Source organism: Anolis carolinensis, unplaced genomic scaffold (assembly GCF_035594765.1).
Source record: "Anolis carolinensis isolate JA03-04 unplaced genomic scaffold, rAnoCar3.1.pri scaffold_18, whole genome shotgun sequence".
Classification (NCBI taxonomy): domain Eukaryota; kingdom Metazoa; phylum Chordata; class Lepidosauria; order Squamata; family Dactyloidae; genus Anolis; species Anolis carolinensis.
Window position 1 is genome coordinate 5,116,676 of NW_026943828.1, and position 22,505 is coordinate 5,139,180.

General features: G+C 46.2%; 1 pseudogene; it reads right to left on the reverse strand.

Annotated features, from left to right (window-relative positions):
- Positions 1-8,975: 8,975 nt before the first annotated feature.
- Positions 8,976-14,915, reverse strand: LOC134294674 (zinc finger protein 84-like; annotated as a pseudogene).
- Between the last annotated feature and the right edge of the window lie 7,590 nt (positions 14,916-22,505).

Genomic DNA, 22,505 nt, shown 5'->3' on the forward strand with positions numbered 1-22,505 from the left:
GGTGCCCAAAATTGGACACAGTGTGATTCCAGGTGTGGTCTGACCAAGGCAGAATAGAATAAGGGGGAGCAGGACTTCCCTGGATCTAGACGCTATTCCCCTATTGATGCAGGCCAGAATCCCATTGGCTTTTTTAGCAGCCGCATCACATTGTTGGCTCATGTTTAACTTCTTCCCCACGAGGACTCCAAGGTCTTTTTCGCACACACTGCTGTCAAGCCAGGTGTCCTCCATTCTGTATCTTTGATTTCCATTTTTTCTGCCGAAGTGAAGTATCTTGCATTTGTCCCTGTTGAACTTCATTTTGTTAGTTTTGGCCCATCTCTCTAGTCTGTCAAGATCGTTTTGAATTCTGCTCCTGTCTTCTGGAGTGTTAGCTATCCCTCCCAGTTTTGTGTCGTCTGCAAACTTGATGATCGTGCCTTCTAACCCTTCGTCTAAGTCGTTAATAAAGATGTTGAACAGAACCGGGCCCAGGACGGAGCCCTGCGGCACTCCACTTGTCACTTCTTTCCATGATGAAGACAACGCATTGGTGAGCACCCTTTGGGTTCGTTCGCTTAGCCAATTACAGATCCACCTAACCGTAGTTTTGTCTAGCCCACATTTTACTAGTTTGTTTGCCAGAAGGTCGTGGGGGACTTTGTCGAAGGCCTTACTGAAATCTAGATATGCTACATCCACAGCATTCCCTGTATCGACCCAACTCGTAACTCTATCGAAAAAAGAGATCAGATTAGTCTGGCATGACTTGTTTTTGGTAAATCCGTGTTGACTATTAGCAATGACCGCATTTGTTTCTAAGTGTTCGCAGACCACTTCCTTAATGATCTTTTCCAGAATTTTGCCTGGTATTGATTGCCTGAACCATGAATTTGTACAATTAAAAAATTACTTTTTCGAATAACTGGGCCAACGCTGGGGACCCAAGCTAGTAATATACTGTATATATAATTATACAATCTATATATGCAGAAATGCTTGACCACTCCAACAACTATCATGTCAGACTACACAGAGAAGCCATTGAAATCCACAAGCATGTGGACAACTTCAACAGAAAGGAGGAAACCATGAAAACGAACAAAATCTGGCTACCAGTATTAAAAAACTCAGAACAGTAAATGGGAAGCAACACTCTGAGGGCAGAGGAGCCCCAAGGACGACTAATGACTCTGAACAGGGGATGCCCCCCAGGCAAGAGACAAACCTTTCCAATGCTAATTAGGGTGATTAATTGCAACATTAATGCTGGCTTCCAACTGACACTCTTGTCACACCCTGGACTCTCAGATATATATTTACCTTCCTTGCCTAGTTTATCCATGCCTCACAACCTCTGAGGATGCCTGCCATAGATGTGGGCGAAACATCAGGAGAGAATACTTCTGGAACATGGCCACACACCCCGAAAGACATACAACAACCCTATATATGCATAACCTGGCGCATATTATATAATACGAGCTTGGGGACGAAGAAATCCTCCAAATGACCAAGGATCTGCCTTCCCACCCGGCTCATTCAAACCCACACTGAGGCTTGTTGGGATGTTCCCAAAATGAGTCCATGCTGAACGAAGTTCCATTCAGGCCATTCATTCCCTCAGTCGAACAGCGAGGAAAGAGCAAGGCGAGGAGATAAGCCAGTCCCGTCCGCCCCTCCTGTCAATCAAAACACGACCTGCAAGTTTGGACAGGCAAAAGGAAATCAAGAGGGAACTGGAGGTTGTGCAAAGAAAGGAAAGGTCTTCCCGGGATGCCTTTGGGAGGGAAGAGGCCTTCAAGGAGTCTCCAAAAGGCCTACATGGTTTCCTTTGATTCTGTAAGGCTTCCCTGATTTGGGCCACTAATGCAGCGTGACTCCATTTTAACTGCTCACTGAGACCAAATTCCTGGGAGTTGTAGTTTAAGAAGGCAAGAGCTTTCTGTAGCAGAGACATTTAGACACCACATGAAGCTACAGCTCCCAGGATTCTGCAGCACTGAGTCCCAGTAGTCAGTACAGTAGAGTCTGGCTCATCCAACATAATGGAGTCCCTGGGTAGATCAGGCGCGGGTCAACTTGGGCCCTCCCTCCAGGTACTTAAGTGGCTGAGGGGGGACAGGAAAGGTCCTGAAGCTGTTAGTAATGGTGGTTAGCAACTTTCTACCAAGTTACACCGCCGGGAGGGGTGAGACGTGGTCGGCAAAGGTCGGAAGCTGTGCCCAACGGGAAAGGTCTCCGCCGGCCGCGTCTCTTCCCTCCCGGTGAGCACTCTGTGTGCGGAAAGGCCCACTGCATTGTTCACATCTGGAGAAAGGACGAATGGGAGACCCACTAATTAAATAATAGATGAAATGCAGACTTTTAAACCCCAGTGAAGAAGATTGGAGGTCAACAAAATCCCCTTCTCTGTCTTTTCCCTTCTTTCCATCCCATGTTCTACCTTATACCCCGAGAAAAAAAAATCACCTTCACCCAGGTGGTAGTTGTCCCTACTCTTATCCAGGACCCTTTCCTGTCCCCGATATTCTCATTTTATAACACTGTAATAAATATTTTTGTCAATTAAAATTATATTTTAAAATGCTAATATAATAGTGGTGCAGGTGACACACCTTAAACAACAGGCCAGGAAATACTTTTAACCAAAAAGAGTGGGAGAAGAATTGGTTTCAGCAGGAACTTCCAAAAGAAATGGCCTGTTATTGTATATCCTCAAATTCTGGCAACCTCAAATGGTTAAGATAAAAAAAAGATTTCTAATGGCCATGATAAAATTACAAACAAAGAAAACACTTGTCAATATTTATGCTTCTAACTATGCAAAAGCTTCTTTCTTTGAAACTTTTTGGAAAGAGATGGAGGATATTGACTGCAACTCTATTGTGGATTTCAATATGGATTTTGAAAAACTATAAAGCCAATTCAAGAGAATCAAGGAAAAATGCTTCTGGATTAGGGTAGAAAAACTGTCAATCATAGATCTCTGGAGGTTCTTACACCCAGAAGAAAAGAACGAAACCTTCTTCTCTGATAGAGAGACACAAGTCATACTCAAGAATTGATATCATTTGGATCACTAAATATTAAGTAAATCTTCATTCAAAAGCGCAAATCCAGTCAAGTATAATTTCAGGCCACTGTCCAACTACAATAGAAACCGCAATCCCAAGAAAGGGATCTGCAAGTTCAGTAGCTCAGCGGTTTAATCCGCTGCGCCACTGGGGGAGGGGAACCTTTACGTTTACCTAAATTATTCTTCATTACTTCATACTTCTTCATACTTAGCATGTATCACAGAAACCTGGTTGCAGGAGGGTGATGAGGTCCTCCTCCAGGAATTATCATCTCCAGATTTTGTTATCACCCACCAGATGCGGACCGGGAGACGGGGGGGGGGGGGGGGTGGAGTGGCAATGCTCGCACGAGAAAATTTATCTCTGAGGGCGGCTCCCACTCCAAACATCTCTGGTATGGAAAGCGTTGGCCTTGTGTGGGATTCACAGGAGAGTATAGCCTTTCTACTGGTGTACCGTGCGCCTAATGCACCAGTGGACAGCCTATCACAGCTGCTAGAGGTTGTGTCGGACTGGGCCTTGAGGTTCCCCAGGCTTATTGTTTTGGGGGACTTCAATGTCCATGCTGATGCAGGCTCCTTCTCCTCAGCAGCTGAAGACCTAGTGTCGACCATGGCGACACTAGGACTCTCACTTTATAATACTGGGCCTACACATCAGGCTGGCCACACACTAGATTTGATCTTTGGGGTTGGAATCCAAGTGACCCTAACCTCCGTTTCGGAGGTTCCATGGTCGGACCACTGTGCCCTAGGAATCCGTATAGAGCACACCAACCCACCCAACCTGGGCGCCAAACCTATTTGGGTTCGCCCAAAGAGACTAATGGAACCGGTCAGGTTCCTGAATGCTCTAAAGGCCATAGAACCTGTCAGCGACTCACTGGAGGTGCAAGTGGATACATGGAACACCAAATTATCCAATGCACTCGATGAGATCGCACCTAGACGCCTTCTCCGACCCCGTAAGAATCAGTCTCCTTGGTTCACTGAGGAGCTCTGTGCGATGAAACGGGAGAAGAGACGGCTAGAGGTCATGTGGCGGGAACGCCGTGATGAGGAATCGGAATCAGCTTATAAGAAGTCCAGAGAGTCTTATGAGCAGACTATCACCGAGGCAAAAAAGTCGTATTATGCTTCCTTGATAGCGTCTGCAAGCTCACACCCAGCACAATTATTTAAGATCATTAGATCCCTGACAAAGGTCCCTTCTGTTCCAAACAATAATGACCTGGCTCCTTCTGCTGAGGTTTTCCAGAGCTATTTTGCAGACAAGATCTCGCTTCTTCGTCGGGAACTCCCTGCCACGATGGATACAGTAACTGAACTTGAGACTCCGTGGCCACTCTCTGGGCCCATCCTGGACCGGTTTACCCCGCTGGATGCAGAGGCTGTCGACAGGATCATGACTGCAGCTAGGCCGACCACCTGCTCCTTCGATCCGTGTCCCTCCTGGCTAGTAAAATCCTGCCTAGATGGATTACGTGAACCTCTGTTGAATATAATAAATAGCTCCCTTGAGCAAGGAGTTTTTCCAGAGGGTTTAAAAGAGGCATCAGTATCTCCGCTGCTGAAGAAACCAGACTTAGATCGTTCGCTTCCCGCTAGCTACCGCCCAGTGTCGGACCTTCCGTTTCTGGGCAAGCTGGTTGAGAGATCAGCAGTGGAACAGTTGCAGCAGTTCCTCAATGACACAGCCGGACTTGATCCCTTCCAGTCCGGCTTCCGTAGGGGGCACGGGACGGAGACTGTGCTGGTCGCCATCACAGACCAACTTCGCTGCCAGAGGGATCAAGGCGGATCAGCGCTGCTTGTGTTATTGGATCTCACAGCAGCATTTGGTGAGGGGAGGGTTGGTTTCCGCGTGGTCTCCGCTAACTTGTGGGGTCCCACAGGGAGCTATTCTCTCTCCTCTATTATTTAACATCTATATGCGACCGCTTGCCCGACTGGTTTGGGCTCGAGTGCCACCAGTACGCTGATGACACTCAGCTCATTCTGAGGATGGAGGGCCAGCCGGACTCCGTACCCGATAGTTTCCATCAGTGCCTTGAAGCCGTTACTGGATGGTTGCGTGCCAGCAGGTTGAGGGTGAATCCAGCGAAGACGGAGATCCTTTGGCTGGGCCATCCGGGTGGGAGGGAGATCCAGCTGCCTACCCTGGATGGTGAGACACTACGTCCGTCATCTTCTGTAAAAAGTCTTGGTGTCTTATCAGACCCTCTGCTCACAATGGAGGCCCAGGTCTCTGCTGTGAGCAGATCTGCGTTTTTCCATCTACGCCAGGCTAGGCGACTGGCTCCCTACCTATCTAGGAACGACCTGGCGACGGTGATCCAGGCGACGGTCATCTCGAGGCTCGACTACTGTAACGCCCTCTACATTGGCCTTCCTCTGTCAGTGATCCGGAAACTGAAGCTGGTGCAAAACGCGGCGGCTCGTCTTCTCGCTGGGGTGCCGGCGAGGTGGCGTATCACCCCAATTCTTCAACAGCTGCACTGGCTACCGATTGAGTACCGGATTACTTTCAAGATACTAGTACTAACTTTCAAGGCCTTACATGGTCTGGGGCCAGCGTACCTGAGGGCCCGCTTATCACCCTACCAACCCCAGAGATTACTTCGGTCTGAAGACCAAAATTTGCTTGAAGTCCCTAACATTTGTCTTCCACTAGGCAGAGAGCCTACTCGGTTGTAGCCCCTCAATTATGGAATGCCTTGCCAGTGGAAACTCGAACCACCCGAGACTTACTTGCCTTTCGGAAAGCCTGCAAAACCTTGCTCTTCCGACAAGCGTTCAATGGGTGAAAGACTCAGGGCTATGTCTGTTTTTATTGTTGCTTTTATTGTTTTTATTGCTATTTTAAAGCCAAGTGTATTGTTTTAATCTATTTTTGTAAACCACTCCGAGCCAAACCGGGAGTAGCGGTACATAAGTTTAATAATAATAATAATTAATAAATAAATAAATAAATAACAATAAGGGAGGAGGAAGGAAGGGAAGGAAGAATGGAGTGAGGTGGGAAGGAAGGAAGGAACAAGGAAGTGATTGGGAATTGGAAAATATAGATAGTGACATCTATATATTGTATGTACATAATAATAATAACAACTTTATTTTTATATCCCACCACAATCTCTCTCCCCGAAGGGACTCGGGGCAGCTTGCATGGAGACCAAGCCCAGCATAAACAAGGCCTCCAGGTCATTTTTATGAGCGTCCTCAGGTCTTTTATCAAGCCATGTTTTATTTTTAATGTAATTTTATTATGTTTTATCAATTTGTTTTATTACAATGTTTGTACCACTTGGGCTTGGCCCTGTGTAAGCTGCCCCAAGTCCCTTCAGGGAGATGGAGGCGGGATATAAAAATAAAGTTGGTGTTGTTGTTATTATTATTATAACACAATTAAAAACATATAACAAATAAACAATACAATGAAAACAACTGAAACAAGAAAAAGAAAAACATCATAAAAGTACGTAATCAACTGACATCAACCGACCAGTTGCAGTACATTACAATATAGTGATAGATAATGCTGATCTTGTGCTATGCTAATATATTATAGTATATACGTACAATATAATGCAATACAATATAATACTACACTATTATAATTGTATATTACCTATTACATGTAATATTGCAGTACATTACAATATAGTAATAGATAATGCTGATCTTGTGCTATGCTAATATATTATAGTATATACGTACAATATAATGTAATACAATACAATAATACTACACTATTATAATTGTATATTACCTATTACATGTAATATTGCAGTATAGTACAATATAGTAATAGATAATGCTGATCTTGTGCTATGCTAATATATTATAGTATATACGTACAATATAATGTAATACAATACAATAATACTACACTATTATAATTGTATATTACCTATTACATGTAATATTGCAGTATAGTACAATATAGTAATAGATAATGCTGATATTGTGCTATGCTAATATATTATAGTATATACGTACAATATAATGTAATACAATACAATAATACTACACTATTATAATTGTATATTACATATTACATGTAATATTGCAGTACATTACAATATAGTAATAGATAATGCTGATATTGTGCTATGCTAATATATTATAGTATATACGTACAATATAATGTAATACAATACAATAATACTACACTATTATAATTGTATATTACCTATTACATGTAATGTTGCAGTATAGTACAATATAGTCATAGATAATGCTGATCTTGTGCTTTGCTAATAATCTATTGTCCTGTATGTACATACCATTGCTAAGCCGCTGTGAGTCCCCTTCGGGGTGAGAAGGGCGGGATAGAAATGCAGTAAACAATAAACACATAAACAAACAAGTCCAAAGGGAAGGGAGGGGGGAGGGGGAGGCCTTGGCGGCCATTGAGGCCTCGTTTCTTCCGGGAGGGAGGCAGGCCCCGCCCCCTCCCCTCCCCTCCCCAAAGAGAGACCGAGAGACACGCAATCCAGAGAGAATATCAATATCAATATAAATATCAATATAAATATCAACACAAACCTCTCTCTCTCTCTCTCTCTCTCTCTCTCTCTCTCTCTCTCTCTCTCTCTCTCTCTCTCTCTCTCTCTCTCTCTCTCTCCCTCCTTCGCGGCTCCAGAGGAAGCGCCTCAGAAAACAATGGCGGCGAGAGAGGCTCTGCGCAGGCCCAGCCAGGAAGAAGCCCCGCCCCTCCTCCGCCCCTCGCCCTCCCATTGGCCGAGTCCGTGACGCCCCGCCCACGAGCGGGCCCCTATTGGCTCCGGCCTTGATGGACGGGTGACCAGGACGGGCGAGAAAGAAGGCGGCTTCTGAGGGCAGGATGGAGGCCCCGCCCCCTCTTCGTCGGAGGGAGTGACGTCAGGGCGTGGGCGGGGCGTGGCGAGGGTTCATTCCGTCCCGAAGGGGGGCGGGGCTTCTCCCTTTGAGAGACGGGAGGGAGGGGCGGGGCCTTGGCCTGGCAGGGGAAGGGAGGGGCCTCATTGGCTGAGCAGGGGAGGGCGGGGCCTTGCCTCTCGAAGCCCCGCCCAGCACAGAGACCGTTCGAGGGCGCCCCTCCCAGCCTGGCTCTGGTGACGTCAGAGCCCCGCCCCCTCCCTCTCCCCGCAGAGCTGAGTGGCGCGATGGGTCAAGCGGCTCAGGCACGAGAGAGAGAGAGAGAGAGAGAGAGAGAGAGAGAGAGAGAGAGAGAGAGAGAGCGGGCGTCGCGGGTTCGAGTCCCGTCTGCCGAATTCTTCAAACTCCCTCCTCCTTCGGCAGAGAGTCCCGCAGATCCCGGGGCAGATCCGGGCAAACCTTGAAGGCTGTCTGAGTGAAGCTGTGGGCTTTCCCCGGACATGAAGGGCGGTCCAGCCTGACTCGGGCCCTTGGGGCTCTTCCCCGTTTCTCAGCCCAAGAGCCGGCCTTGTCCGTAGACGCCTCCCAGGTCAAGACACACGTGGCACACACACGCCATGCCATGACCGGACCCACGACACGCACACGACACGGCTCTCCGGTGCCTGCTATAATAAATAAATATTATAATGATCTTATCCTGTCCGATCTGTTGTCGATCCACTCCTTTGGGCTTCACACAAATCTACCCTTGTCCAAAATATACTGTCCTGTGCTTTGACCAAATTCAAGTTATAAGTATGATATAATAATTATGATAATATGTTTATTATATATTATTGTATTCTTTTAAAGTAATTGTTGTTATTATTATCATTACATTATTATGACCATGGCTTTCCCGTCCTGCCCCTCCTCCGGTCCTGTCCATCAACGGAGCTCCTCCCCCCTCCCTCCCTCCCTGGATGGCTTTGGGGGAAAGTCACCTTGATTGATAGGAATTATAGTTCACCTACATCCAGAGAGCACTGTCAATGCGAACAACAATAGATTTGCACCAAATTTATTTATTTTATTCATTGACAGCATGTATATTCCGCCCTTCTTTCTCACCCCGAAGGGGACTCAGGGCGGATCACATGACACATCTAGGCAAACATTCAATGCCTTTTAACATAGAACAAAGACAAACAAACATAGGCTCCGAGCGGGCCTCGAACTCATGACCTCCTGGTCAGAGTGATTCATTGCAGTTAATTGCAGCTGGCTTGATCTCCCGCCTGCGCCACAGCCCGGAAATTTCTAATCCAATCATTTATTTCGGTCATAGACCAGCACAGGAGATAAAGGTCACAGTTACATACAAACTTGGTATGTTTAGTACATTTAAAATATAAAGACATTAAAGCACAATAACCGGGGGGGGGGGGGTGAGGAGCGGAAGGGGAAACGGGGCAAAACATACAATGCAGAGGTCCATCAGCCAGTTATAGAACCAAGAGAGAGGATCACTGGAGACATGGGTCACTTTTGGGACCGTCATCCCCTGGCGGACTTTGTAGGCACAAAACTTTGCAACATTGTCGGTTGTAGCTGAATGAGTATCCACAAGTAGCAGGGAGGTATAAAAGTGTCCTGAATGGCCTGGGTGCTTGTGTATCAAAGGTAAGATAAGCCTGGTGCGGATATCCCTGGCAAGCGTACCCGATATGGCCAATTTGGAAGACTGGTAGGCTTTGGGCGGGCCTTTGGGAGTTGTAGATACTGGGATTTATAGTTCACCTGCATCCAGAGACACTGGGACCACCACCGACAATAGACCGGGGCCAAACGTGGCACACAGAACCACCAAGACTAACTTAATATACTGGAGGGGTTTGGGGGGAACTGACCACCATGGTGGGAGCTGTAGTTCACTAGAAGTGTTGTTGTTGTGTCACAAACCACTGTCTGAATTGTGTCATGTTTTCAACTCCAGACTTAATAATTCAAGTTTCCAAATTTTATCTTCTATTTTTTAAAAGTGATTAACTTAAAATCTGTATGAACCAAATCTTCCAACCTTCCCTTTTGTGTGAACGTGTTTGCATGACTTCTCAGCAAAGCAACCAGACGTGGTCTCTGAAGGGCCTCCTGGATCTCACGGACCTCACTCTTCCCTGAACACTCGGCATCCAAAGAACAGGAACCCTTTGGGCTCAGAACAAAACAAGTGAATGACCAAACTTGGCACAAAGACCCAGCATGGCCCACTGTGCATACAGGTGAGTTTTGGGGGTGGTTGACCTTGGCATGTGGGAGTCGTAGTTCACCCTTATCCAGAGAGCACTGAATCCAGCTGACATTGGATCTGCAACGCCCACCAATGACAGATCAGGACCAAACCTGGCACACAGAAACCCCAGGACCAACAGAACATACTGGAGGGTTTTGGGGACCGACCCACCCGTGTGGGAGTTGTAGTTCACCCTGCATCCAGAGAGCATTCGGAAGCCCACCAATGATGGATGTGGACCAAACTTTGCACACACAACCCTGATGATCAAAAGAACATACTGGAAGGGTTTGGGGGATAGACAAGACAGTGAAAAAGAATAGATGGTGATCAAAGCAGTGAATACATGTTGTATAAAGCATAATAGGAATAATAATGTCTGAAGCAAGACAACTGAATCCAAACCCATGCCACCAACACCGAGGAAGGAAATGATCTTCAAAGGCGCTCTAGATTAAACATTAAACCCCACTTTGGGCTTTTTTTTCGTGTCAGGAGCAACCGGAGTTGCTTCTGGAGTGAGAGAATTGGCCGTCTGCAAGGACGTTGCCCAGGGGATGCCCGGATATTTTGATGTTTTTACCATCCTTGTGGGAGACTTCTCTCGTGTCCCCGCATGGAGCTGGAGCTGATAGAGGGAGCTCATCCACATTGGGCTAAAACCAGGTCTACCCACCCTTCCAGTTTCAGCCGTTTTGACCCTTATAAATCCCCCCCTTTTTTTTGCAAAAATAAAAAAACATAGATATTAAAAGCAACAATACCAAAAAGGCAGAAATTATATATAATGCTTCAACTGCACATTAAACTAACTACTACATGAGATACAAAACTAAACAAGAAACAGACTAATGAGTTACCTACATAGACACACAACTGAACTAACAAACAGACATGGATACGTGACTATCTGTTAATTATTATTTCTCATTATTCTACGCCCCTTAGATAATATAATTACTTCCAGAATGGAACGTACAGAGTTCCCTCACTACTTTGTGTTTCACTGTTTGCAAATTCTCTGTTTCGCGGTTTTTCAATAAACTCTAAAAGAATATTATAAATCATAAAAAATTACAATTTACAGCCTGAGGAAGGGAGGAAGGAGAAGCCGAAGGGAGAGAAAAGGAGCCCAAGCGGCAACGGGAGGAGAAGGAGGCGATTTCTCAACACACAATTGGTTGATAAAGACTTAAAATACTGTATAAATACTAAAATAATGTATAAATATGTAGCATCCCTTATTGCGGGTGGTCCTGGAACCTAACCCCCGTGATAGGTGAGGGAACACTGTAGGGGATTGAACACTGTTCAATCTTTCTACAATACACCACATGTGATGAAATGTCCCAACTTTGAGCTTGCATTTCCAAAATTTGCAAGAGTTGCTTTTGTACATTATAGAATGACACTCTGGTGTCAATTAATACCATTCTCTCCAGGGTGAATTCTATGATGTCTATTCCATGAAAAGCTCTGTCCACACTCCATGCATTTCTATGGTTTCTGCCCAGTGTGAGTCCTTTGATGTGTATGTAAGTGTCCCTTCTGAGTGAAGCTCTGTCCACACTCCAGGCAGTTATATGGTTTCTCCCCAGTGTGAGTCCTTTGATGTGAACGTAGTCCTGAACTACGAGCAAAGCTCTGTCCACACTCCAGGCAGTTATAGGGTTTCTCCCCAGTGTGAGTTCTTTGATGTGTATGTAAGTGTCCCTTCTGAGTAAAGCTCTGTCCACACTCCAGGCAGTTATAGGGTTCCTCCCCAATGTGAGTTCTTTGATGTGAACGTAGTCCTAAACTATGAGCAAAACTCTGTCCACACTCCAGGCAGTTATAGGGTTTCTCCCCAGTGTGAGTCCTTTGATGCGTATGTAAGCTTCCCTTCTGAGTGAAGCTCTGTCCACACTCCAGGCATTTATAGGGTTTCTCCCCAGTGTGGGTCCTTTGATGTGAACGTAGTCCTGAACTACGAGCAAAGCTCTGTCCACACTCCAGGCAGTTATAAGGTTTCTCCCCAGTGTGAGTTCTTTGATGTGTATGTAAGTGTCCCTTCTGAGTGAAGCTCTGTCCACACTCGAGGCATTTATAGGGTTTCTCCCCAGTGTGGGTCCTTTGATGTGAATATAGTGCTGAACTATGAGCAAAGCTCTGTCCACACTCCAGGCAGTTATAGGGTTTCTCCCCAGTGTGAGTTCTTTGATGTGTATGTAAGCTTCCCTTCTGAGTGAAGCTCTGTCCACACTCCAGGCAGTTATAGGGTTTCTCCCCAGTGTGAGTTCTTTGATGTGTATGTAAGTGTCCCTTCTGAGTGAAGCTCTGTCCACACTCCAGGCATTTGTAAGGTTTCTCCCCAGTGTGGGTCCTTTGATGTGAATATAGTGCTGAACTATGAGCAAAGCTCTGTCCACACTCCAGGCAGTTATAGGGTTTCTCCCCAGTGTGAGTTCTTTGATGTGTATGTAAGCTTCCCTTCTGAGTGAAGCTCTGTCCACACTCCAGGCAGTTATAGGGTTTCTCCCCAGTGTGAGTTCTTTGATGTGTATGTAAGTGTCCCTTCTGAGTGAAGCTCTGTCCACACTCCAGACAGTTATAGGGTTTCTCCCCAGTGTGAGTCCTTTGATGTGAACGTAGACCTGAACTCTGAGTGAAGCTCTGTCCACACTACAGGCATTTATAGGATTTCTCCCCAGTGTGAGTCCTTTGATGTCTCTTCAGGTTTCCATGATGACTAAAGCTCTTTCCACATTCGATACATTTATATGCTTTTTCCTCCATGTCAACAGTGCTATGTACATTTAATTCCAATATGGACACTTGATTCTTGTTTTTCCCTTTCTGATTACTCACAGCATTGGGTTCAAATTACAGGAAAGTAGATTCCATCTGAACATTAAGAACTTCCTGACTGTAAGAGCTGTTCAGCAGTGGAACTCTCTGCCTCAGAGTGTAGTGGAGGCTCCTTTGAAATCCTTTAAACAGAGGCCAGATGCACATCTGTCAGGGGTACTTTGCGCTTTTCCTGCACGGCAGAGGCCTGGACTGGGTGCCTCATGCAGTCTCTTCCGACTCTATGGTTCTACTCTAGAATCCAAAGTGAATGTAGGAATTCTGCAGGATCAGCCCCTTGAGAGGAATCCTTTTTCCTAGAGGACTGGTTTCCTTACTGCACTTTGGTTTCCAAAATCCTTAATATCGACTAGAAGCTGGTTCGTTTCCCATCACGGCAGGGGTGGCTCCAGAGAACTCTCACGTCCTGGTCAATAAAGAAGAAGCAAAAGGTTAGACATGAAGCCGCATACCTCTGGCTCAAGGCAAACAAGGCGAAAAAGGAAAGAAGAAAGGAAAGATGGAAGGGAGGAAACACAGAAGGAGAGGATAAGAGAAGGAAGGAATCACGAAAGGAAGGGACTGAACCCTTTTCCCGTATTGGAGGGCCACACCCATTTCATTGGGTCAGACCCAAACGTGGTTAAAGGAACAGAAGGCAGGCAGGCAGCAGAACTCCTCCCAACATTCAAGGGTGTAACGTATTCTGGATCATGGGTTTCCATGAATTACCAGCATTGTGCTAAATGCTCAAAGGAACAAGGATTTCTTTATTGGTTGTGTCCTTATCTCCCCTGCCACAGGGACTCCCAACTTTGCTTCCTCAGCATCTCAAAGGGTCACTCCGGCCACATTTCCGAAATGAATCTTCCAAACTCACAAGGACCTGCATTTCCAACTGGCTAATTTCAAAACCAAATTGAAGTTTGTTGGGATCTTCACAAAATGAGTCCATGCTGAACTACGTTCCATCCAGGCCATGCATTCCCTCGGTAGAGCCCATGATGAGACGCAAAGACAGGCACCGCTCCAGCCACAAAGCCTCCTTCCTGCCAACTCCTTTCCCCTTTGCCCACTTCCCCCTTTCCTTCTTTTTCCTCCATCCAGGGGAAGACTTTCAGCAACACAAGAACTAGCTAGGCTCAAGGAAATCTTAAGAAAACTGGAGACCATGGAGAGAAAAGGTCTTCCCTGGATGCCTTTTGGAAGAAGCCTTCAAGGGGTCTCCAGATGGCCTGAAATGTTACCCTTTGATTCTGTAAGGCTGAAAACAAAAACGACCGGGAGAAGAACTGGCATCAGAGGGAACTTCCAAAAGAAATGGCCTGGTATTCTATCTCCCCAAACTCTGGCACCCTCAAATGGTTAAGACAGAAGAAAGGTTTCTAATGGTAATGATAGAACTACAAACAAATACCGTATATACTCAAGTATAAGCTGGCTTTTTCAGCACGTTTTTAATGCTGAATAGCCCCCCTTAGCTGCCTGCCGCTCCCCCTCCTTTGATTGACGGGCGGCAGGGCGGGGCTTCCGTGGGCCGATTGAGGCCTGTGAAGCCGCAGACTGTCCTTCCTTCCTTCCTTCCTTCCTTCCTTCCTTCCTTCCTTCCTTCCTTCCTTCCTTCCTTCCTGGGAGTTGTAGTTCGCCCTCAACCGGGGACACCGGGACCCCCACCCAGGATGGGCCTGGCCCGCCCTCGGCACACGGAGCCCCCGGGACTGGCTCCGCCAATGGGAGGGGAGGGGAGGGGAGGGGCTGGCCCGTGGGAGTTGCAGTTCTCCCTCCCGCCAGAGAGGGCGCCCAGCCCCACCCGGGAGGCCTCTGAGCACACTCGCCCCGCCTCTCGCTCTTCCGCCACCGAGGAGGATCCTGGGAGATCCTGGGAGTTCAGACACAACCTCAGGCCTTTGGGATGATTGAAACACTGACTCGGTCAAAGAACCTGGGCAACGCCAGGTTATCATTATTATAGTGTTACAATACATTGTTATATAATAATATTATAATACTATGTGATAATAATATAATAATATATTACAAGGGTATAATAATATATAATAATACTATAATATAATCATATTATAATGATAAATAGTTGTAATACTACAGTATATTGCAGAATAATTTAACACTTACAATACATGAGATTTCCTTCCTTTGTGATGGTCGGCCACGGCGTGAGGTCCCAGCCAAGCCCCCTTCCCTTCCATAGCCTTACATCATTATTTTACAATATAATATATTTTATATTATAATAGAATTGTTATATTTGAGTATTATATATCATTATTATTTTATTATTATAGTGTTAAAGTGTGATATGATATAGTTATAAAATATTATACTACATTGCATTATTATTTTATAATATATAATATTATATATCATGTCATTATAATATATTACAATTATTATATTATCATATGATTATGACTATATTATTGACATCAAATCAGATAGGATAAGATAATTATAATATTATAATATCATACAATATTATAATTATCCTATCCGATTTGTTGTCGATCCACTCCTTTGGGCTTCACGCAAATCTACCCTTTGCCAAAATATACGATCCTGGGCTTTGACCAAAGTCAAATTACAATTATGATATACTACTTATGATAATATTTTATTATATATTATTGTACTCTTTTTATAGTAAAAGGTAAAGGTTTCCCCTGATGTTAAGTCCAGTCGTGACCAACTCTGGGAGTTGGTGCTCATCTCCATTTCTAAACCGAAGAGCCGGTGTTGTCCATAGACACCTCCAAGGTCATGTGGCCTTCCTATGTGGCACCTATTGATCTACTCACATTGGCATGTTTTTGAAATGCTAGGTTGGCAGAAGCTGGAGCTTACAGTGGGTGCTCATTCCGCTCCCGGGATTTTGTCAGGACCCTGGCTGCAGAGCACCAATAACCTTACACGGAGGCCAGTCTCTATCTAATATCTTTATTAAAGAAATATATAAAATCAATAAAAACAAGTGAAGAATATAGTTCAGAAGCAGACCTTTCAGATGAGGTCAAATATAGTCCAAAAATGTATTGTCCAATATAAGATATTAGAGTTCAAAGTTTTAATCCACTTGACCGAAACACACACTTTGCCAAGCAATAGTGTGGGGAAATAACAGAGTCTTAGAGTCCAATGAAGCTTGACAACAAGGCTGGAATTAAACTTGATTCTTGACTAGATTCGTGACTGGAGGCAAGACGAACATGAAGCATGAACAGAGTCCGTGGTAAAACCGTGAGACAAGGCAAGGCTTGAAGCTAGATCCGGAAAGCAAGGAACTGGGATTACGAAGTCCACACACGATCTCTCTCCTCAAGCTGATCAATTGACTCCGCAAAGAAACCCTCGCGCCAAACACCTATATTGGGTCTCGTTTTCCCGCCAACAGAACTCTTTCCCTAGAGAACGAGAAGCGAAACCCAACTCTGTCCAGATGTGTGACTCCTTAGAATTTCCCAAGGGAAGCAGGCCTAATCAGCTTGATGTTTGGCAGCTAAGCGTAAACTCCTCCGTTGGGCCTCTCTGGCTCCTTTCTCTGGAATAAGATTCTTTTCTGGGAAACGGTGGGGAGTTCTCCCCAAGGCCTGTTTGGCTGAATTCTTGAGGGCAAACATCAACATCCTGCAGGTGAAGAGACTCCGGCTCTTGCTGAACCGGCGAAAACCCCATGTTTTCCTCTTCATCTGCCACAATAGTACTAGGAACAGGACTACAAGGCCCATGAGTCATCACAGATTTGAACCTGGGACCTTTCGGTCTGCAAGTTCAGCAGCTCAGTACTTTAACGCACTTCACCACCGGGACTTATTCTTTTTATAATGTTATATTATTATTATTATTATTATATATTATTCCAAAGGCTTTCCCATCCTGCCCATCAAGGGAGCTCTCCCTCCCTCCCTGGATGGCTGTTCCGTGCCTGCAGGGGGCGCCATGGAGACCCTTGTGATGCGCTGCAGCATCTCCCTCTGAAGGCCATTCTCTTGGGAAGCTCACTTTCCCGTTCACAGCAGGAAGGAAGGAAGGCAGTTGCTGTTTCTCTGTCTCGTGGTTCTTGCTCCTTGCCCATTGCGTTTTCAGCCTGTCTCTGTGTCGCCTGGTTTGGTCTACATCCCGGTGAGTCTTTTTCCCTCCTCGTGTGGGGAGGAGGGGAGGGGCAGAGGGACCTGGGGGGGGGGCGGGTGTCCCTCTTGGTTCTCTTTGACCTCTCAGCTGCCTTATTTATTTCGTGTCAAAAGCATTGCATAATAAATTTAAAAGTGATAAAATAAAGGAAATCACAAGCACCTAATAAGTTTTAGACCAAAAGTGGGCAACAGTGCCTGCATTGTTGATAGCTTTAAACAACTCCTCCTCTGTACATGAGGCAGGGCATTGTGGGCAAGCATACATATGCGGAGTTGTTTGTTCTGCTCCACAGTCACACAAGGGGGAGGATTCCTCCAGGGAGTGCCACCTTGCCAGGTTGTCTTTAGATCTGCCCACTCCGCTTCTGAGTCTGTTCAGGGACTTCCAAGATGCCCATTCTTGGTTTGCACCTGGAGGAAGGAAGACCCTCGTGGGGGGCCATCCAGTTGGCATTGCCTGGTTTAGCTGCCCAGAGGGACACCCTTGCTGTTGCTGGAGGGACATCAAGAGGAGGGAGTGGTGGTTCTCATGAAGCCCTTCCTTGATTTGAGTCTGGTGGGAGGAGGCTGATAGTCATACAATGGGTGGCTTTCACAATGTTCGACCTTATTTCTCTCACCGTTAGCAGCAACATCCCGTCGCACGTCAGGAGGGGCAATGCCAGCTAAGTTGTAGTTTATCAACAGGTGTAGGTTTAAGGCCTCCTGTGATTATTCTGCATGTTTCGTTCAGTGCTATGTCCACCTGCTTCGCATGGGCAGACTTGTTCCAGACAGGACAGGCGTACTCTGCAGTTGAGAAAGACAAGGCCAGGGCTGATGTTCTTATTACTTGTGGGTCTGCACCCCATGCGCTGCCAGTCAGTTTCCGCAGGATGTTGTTGCGTGCAGCTACTTTGTGCTTGGTGTTCATGCCGTGGTTCCTATATGTTAGTGTTCGATCTAAGGTGACACCAAGATATTTAGGATGGAAACAGTGTTCGAGCTCTTGGCCTTCAATACTGTAGACCACGGTCTCCTTCTGGGATGCTTCGTGGGAATGGGACTTGGGGGCACTGTCTAGCAGTGGGTCTGGTCCTTCCTGGAGGTATTTTTGGGGGGCACCTTCTCGGCCCCACAGCCATTGCGTTGTGGGGTTTTGTAGGGTTCACTCTCAATGACATGGCTTTTTTTGGGAGTCTTTGGCTTTGCTTTGTAGGGACAAAGGAGACTCTGAGAGGCGCCCGATGGGGGTGCTGGGGGACACCTGCTCGGACCTTTGGCCTTTGGCTTGTGGGGTGCCGCAAGGCTCGATTCCTTCCCCCATGTTATTGGACATCGACATGAACCTGCTGGGTGAGCTCATCTGGAGCTTTGGAATTTGGTGCCATCTGTGGGCATGTTTTCATGGGAGCATTGGGTAAGTATTGCTAATTCTATTGTATCTTATCTTATTTATGGATGACACCGCTTGGTCCGTACTTAATAAGGTTCGTTTGCATTTTCTATGTATTTTGCTTTGTTGTTGTTTACTTAACCTTTAGATTGTTTCTATATTTATCCTCATTGACTTTGTTTATACTGTTTATATTGTTGCAAGCCGCTCCGACTCCCTTCGGTGAGAGGGGGCAGGAGATTGATGCCCCCCCGGCCTGGAAACCCCAATGATCACAGCCCCACACCAAAGCCCAGAAGAGGGAGAAGCAAGCAGTTTAGTGTAAAATATCGAAAAGATTGGGAAAATTCCAGAACGGGGAAAAAGGAAGTATATCCCAAAAGGGTTTAGCAAGAAGCAACATCCAACAGGAGTTCAAATCCCTCAATCAGATTCCAAGGCAATACAACCCAGGAATAGCCAAAAACCGCAAGAAACGCTTACGTCCACAAGCACATAAAAGGAATACAATAATATATAATAAACATTTTATAAAGTAAAAGGTAAAGACTTCCACTGACGTTACATCCAGTCGTGTCCGACTCAGGGGGTTGGTGCTCATCTCCATTTCTAAGCCGAAAAGCCGGCATTGTCCATAGACGTCTCGAAGGTCATGCGGCCAGCATGGCCGCATGGAGCGCCGTTACTTTCCCGCCGGAGCGGTACTTATTGATCTACTCACATTGGCATGTTTTCGAACTGCTAGGTTGGCAGGAGCTGAGGCTAACAGCGGGAGCTCACCCCGCTCCCTGGATTTGAACCGCTGACCTTTCAGTCAGAAAGTTAAGCAGCTCAGCGGTTTAACCGGCTGTGCCACTGGGGGCAGCAATGGAGAACCCTGGGCCACGTTATGATTAGACGGGAAAGTTTGGAGAAGAGAATGATGATGGGGAAAATGTAAGAGGAAGAGCGGTGTATAAGTTAATTAATTAAATGAATAAATAAAAGGAAGAGGGGCCGACCGAGGGCAAGATGAGTGGATGGCATCCTTGAAGGAACTGACTCCACCTTGAAGGAGGTGCGGGTGGCCTCGGCCGACAGGGAGCTCTGGCCTGGGCTGGTCCAGGAGGTCACCAAGAGCCGGAAGGGACCGAATGAAGAAACAACAACAGAATAGTATAATAATAGGGAAATAGAATAGAAAAATAAAGAATAGAAAAATATAGAATAATCCTATAATAAATAATATAATACATTAATAGAATTTAATAATATAACAATAATATAAACATATTAACAGAATAATAATAATAATACAAGTGTTATGAACCGAAAGGGTTCCTGTTCTTTTGATGGATGCAGAGTGTTTAAGGAATCATGATGGATCAATGAGGCTCAGAGACCAAATTTGGTTTTAACACTTTCATTGTAACATTTATTGACATTCACATCAGAATCATGTCAAAATCACATCCCGAGAGAGCTCTCACCCACACGCAGACCCACACATCCATATTCTCACGCACAGGCCCTGCTCGGAAGAGGTGATCACGTTCTCCCGACAGACGTGGTCTCGGCGGTTCCGGAAAGCGTGCTGGATCTTTGAGGCCCCTGCATTTGATAGTCTAAAGCAGGGGTCCCCAAACGAAGGCCCGTGGGCCAGATGCGGCCCCCAAGGTCATTGACCTGGCCCCTGTCCTAAGCTTTAGACTTGGGGTTGTCCTAAGTCTGAAATGACTTGAAGGCACACAACAACAACAATCCTAATTTTGGACTATTTCTTCATAGTCCACCCCCCCAATAGTCTGAAGGACCGTCAACCGGCCCCCCACTTCAAAAGTTTGAGGACCCCTGGCCTAAAGTTTCGTCCTTCTTTCGGTTCCTTCTGTTCTTACGGCCTGGTTTCAAAACATGCTCAGTCTCAGGCTGCATGACGTATGGGGTGCCAGCTGCACACTTCATTGCCCGTGGTTATTCGGATAGGCCTTCCTGGACCCTCGTTCCGTCTTGCCAGGTGAGAGACGCCTTGCTGATTCCTTGCTTCACCCGCCAAGTCCATCCCATGTCAGACTCTGCGTGGACTCCATTTTCTTTTGAGGCCTGTTTCTTCTAGAATCATAGAATCATAGAATCATAGAATAGTAGAGTTGGAAGAGACTACATGGGCCATCTAGTCCAACCCCCTGCTAAGAAGCAGGAAATCGCATTCAAAGCACCCCCGACAGATGGCCATCCAGCCTCTGCTTAAAAGCCTCCAAGGAAGGAGCCTCCACCACGGCCCCGGGGAGAGAGTTCCACTGTCGAACAGCTCTCACAGTGAGGAAGTTCTTCCTGATGTTCAGGTGGAATCTCCTTTCCTGTAGTTTAAAGCCATTGTTCCGTGTCCTAGTCTGCAGGGCAGCAGAAAACAAGCTCCCTCCCTCCTCCCTATGACTTCCCTTCACGTATTTATACATGGCTATCATGTCTCCTCTCAGCCTTCTCTTCTGCAGGCTAAACATGCCCAGCTCTTTAAGCCGCTCCTCATAGGGCTTGTTCTCCAGACCTTTGATCATTTTAGTCGCCCTCCTCTGGACGCTTTCCAGCTTGTCAACATCTCCCTTCAACTGTGGTGCCCAGAATTGGACACAGTGTGATTCCAGGTGTGGTCTGACCAAGGCAGAATAGAATAAGGGGGAGCAGGACTTCCCTGGATCTAGACGCTATTCCCCTATTGATGCAGGACAGAATCCCGTTGGCTTTTTTAGCAGCCGCATCACATTGTTGGCTCATGTTTAACTTGTTGTCCACGACAACTCCAAGGTCTTTTTCGCACACACTGCTGTCAAGCCAGGCGTCCCCCATTCTGTATCTTAGATTTCCATTTTTTCTGCCGAAGTGAAGTATCTTGCATTTGTCCCTGTTGAACTTCATTTTGTTAGTTTTGGCCCATCTCTCTAGTCTGTCAAGATCGTTTTGAATTCTGCTCCTGTCTTCTGGAGTGTTAGCTATCCCTCCCAGTTTTGTGTCGTCTGCAAACTTGATGATCGTGCCTTCTAACCCTTCGTCTAAGTCGTTAATAAAGATGTTGAACAGAACCGGGCCCAGGACGGAGCCCTGCGGCACTCCACTTGTCACTTCTTTCCATGATGAAGACGACGCATTGGTGAGCACCCTTTGGGTTCGTTCGCTTAGCCAATTACAGATCCACCTAACCGTAGTTTTGTCTAGCCCACATTTTACTAGTTTGTTTGCCAGAAGGTCGTGGGGGACTTTGTCGAAGGCCTTACTGAAATCCAGGTACGCTACATCCACGGCATTCCCTGTATCGACCCAACTCATAACTCTATCGAAAAAAGAGATCAGATTAGTCTGGCATGACTTGTTTTTGGTAAATCCGTGTTGACTATTAGCAATGACCGCATTTGTTTCTAAGTGTTCGCAGACCACTTCCTTAATGATCTTTTCCAGAATTTTGCCTGGTATTGATGTGAGGCTGACCGGACGGTAATTGTTTGGGTCGTTCTTTTTTCCCTTCTTGAAGATAGGGACCACATTCGCCCTCCTCCAATCTGCTGGGACTTCTCCTGTTCTCCAAGAACTCTCGAAGATAATTGCCAGTGGTTCTGAAATAACTTCCGCTAGTTCCTTCAGTACTCTTGGGTGTAGCTGATCTGGCCCTGGGGACTTGAATTCGTTTAGAGAGGCCAGGTGTTCCTGGACAACGTGTCTCCCTATTTGGGGTTGGATTTCCCCCAATCCTTCGTCCATTCCGTGTTGCTGAAGTTGAAGATGGCTTTCTTTTTCTGAGAAGACCGAGGCAAAGAAGGCATTAAGTAGTTCTGCCTTTTCCCTGTCCCCTGTCGCCATCACCCCATCTTCTCCTTGCAATGGCCCTAACGCCTCCTTTTTCTTCCTTTTTCTACCAACGTAAGCAAAAAAGCCTTTTTTGTTGTTTTTTATGTCCCTGGCAAGCCTGAGCTCATTTTGCGCTTTAGC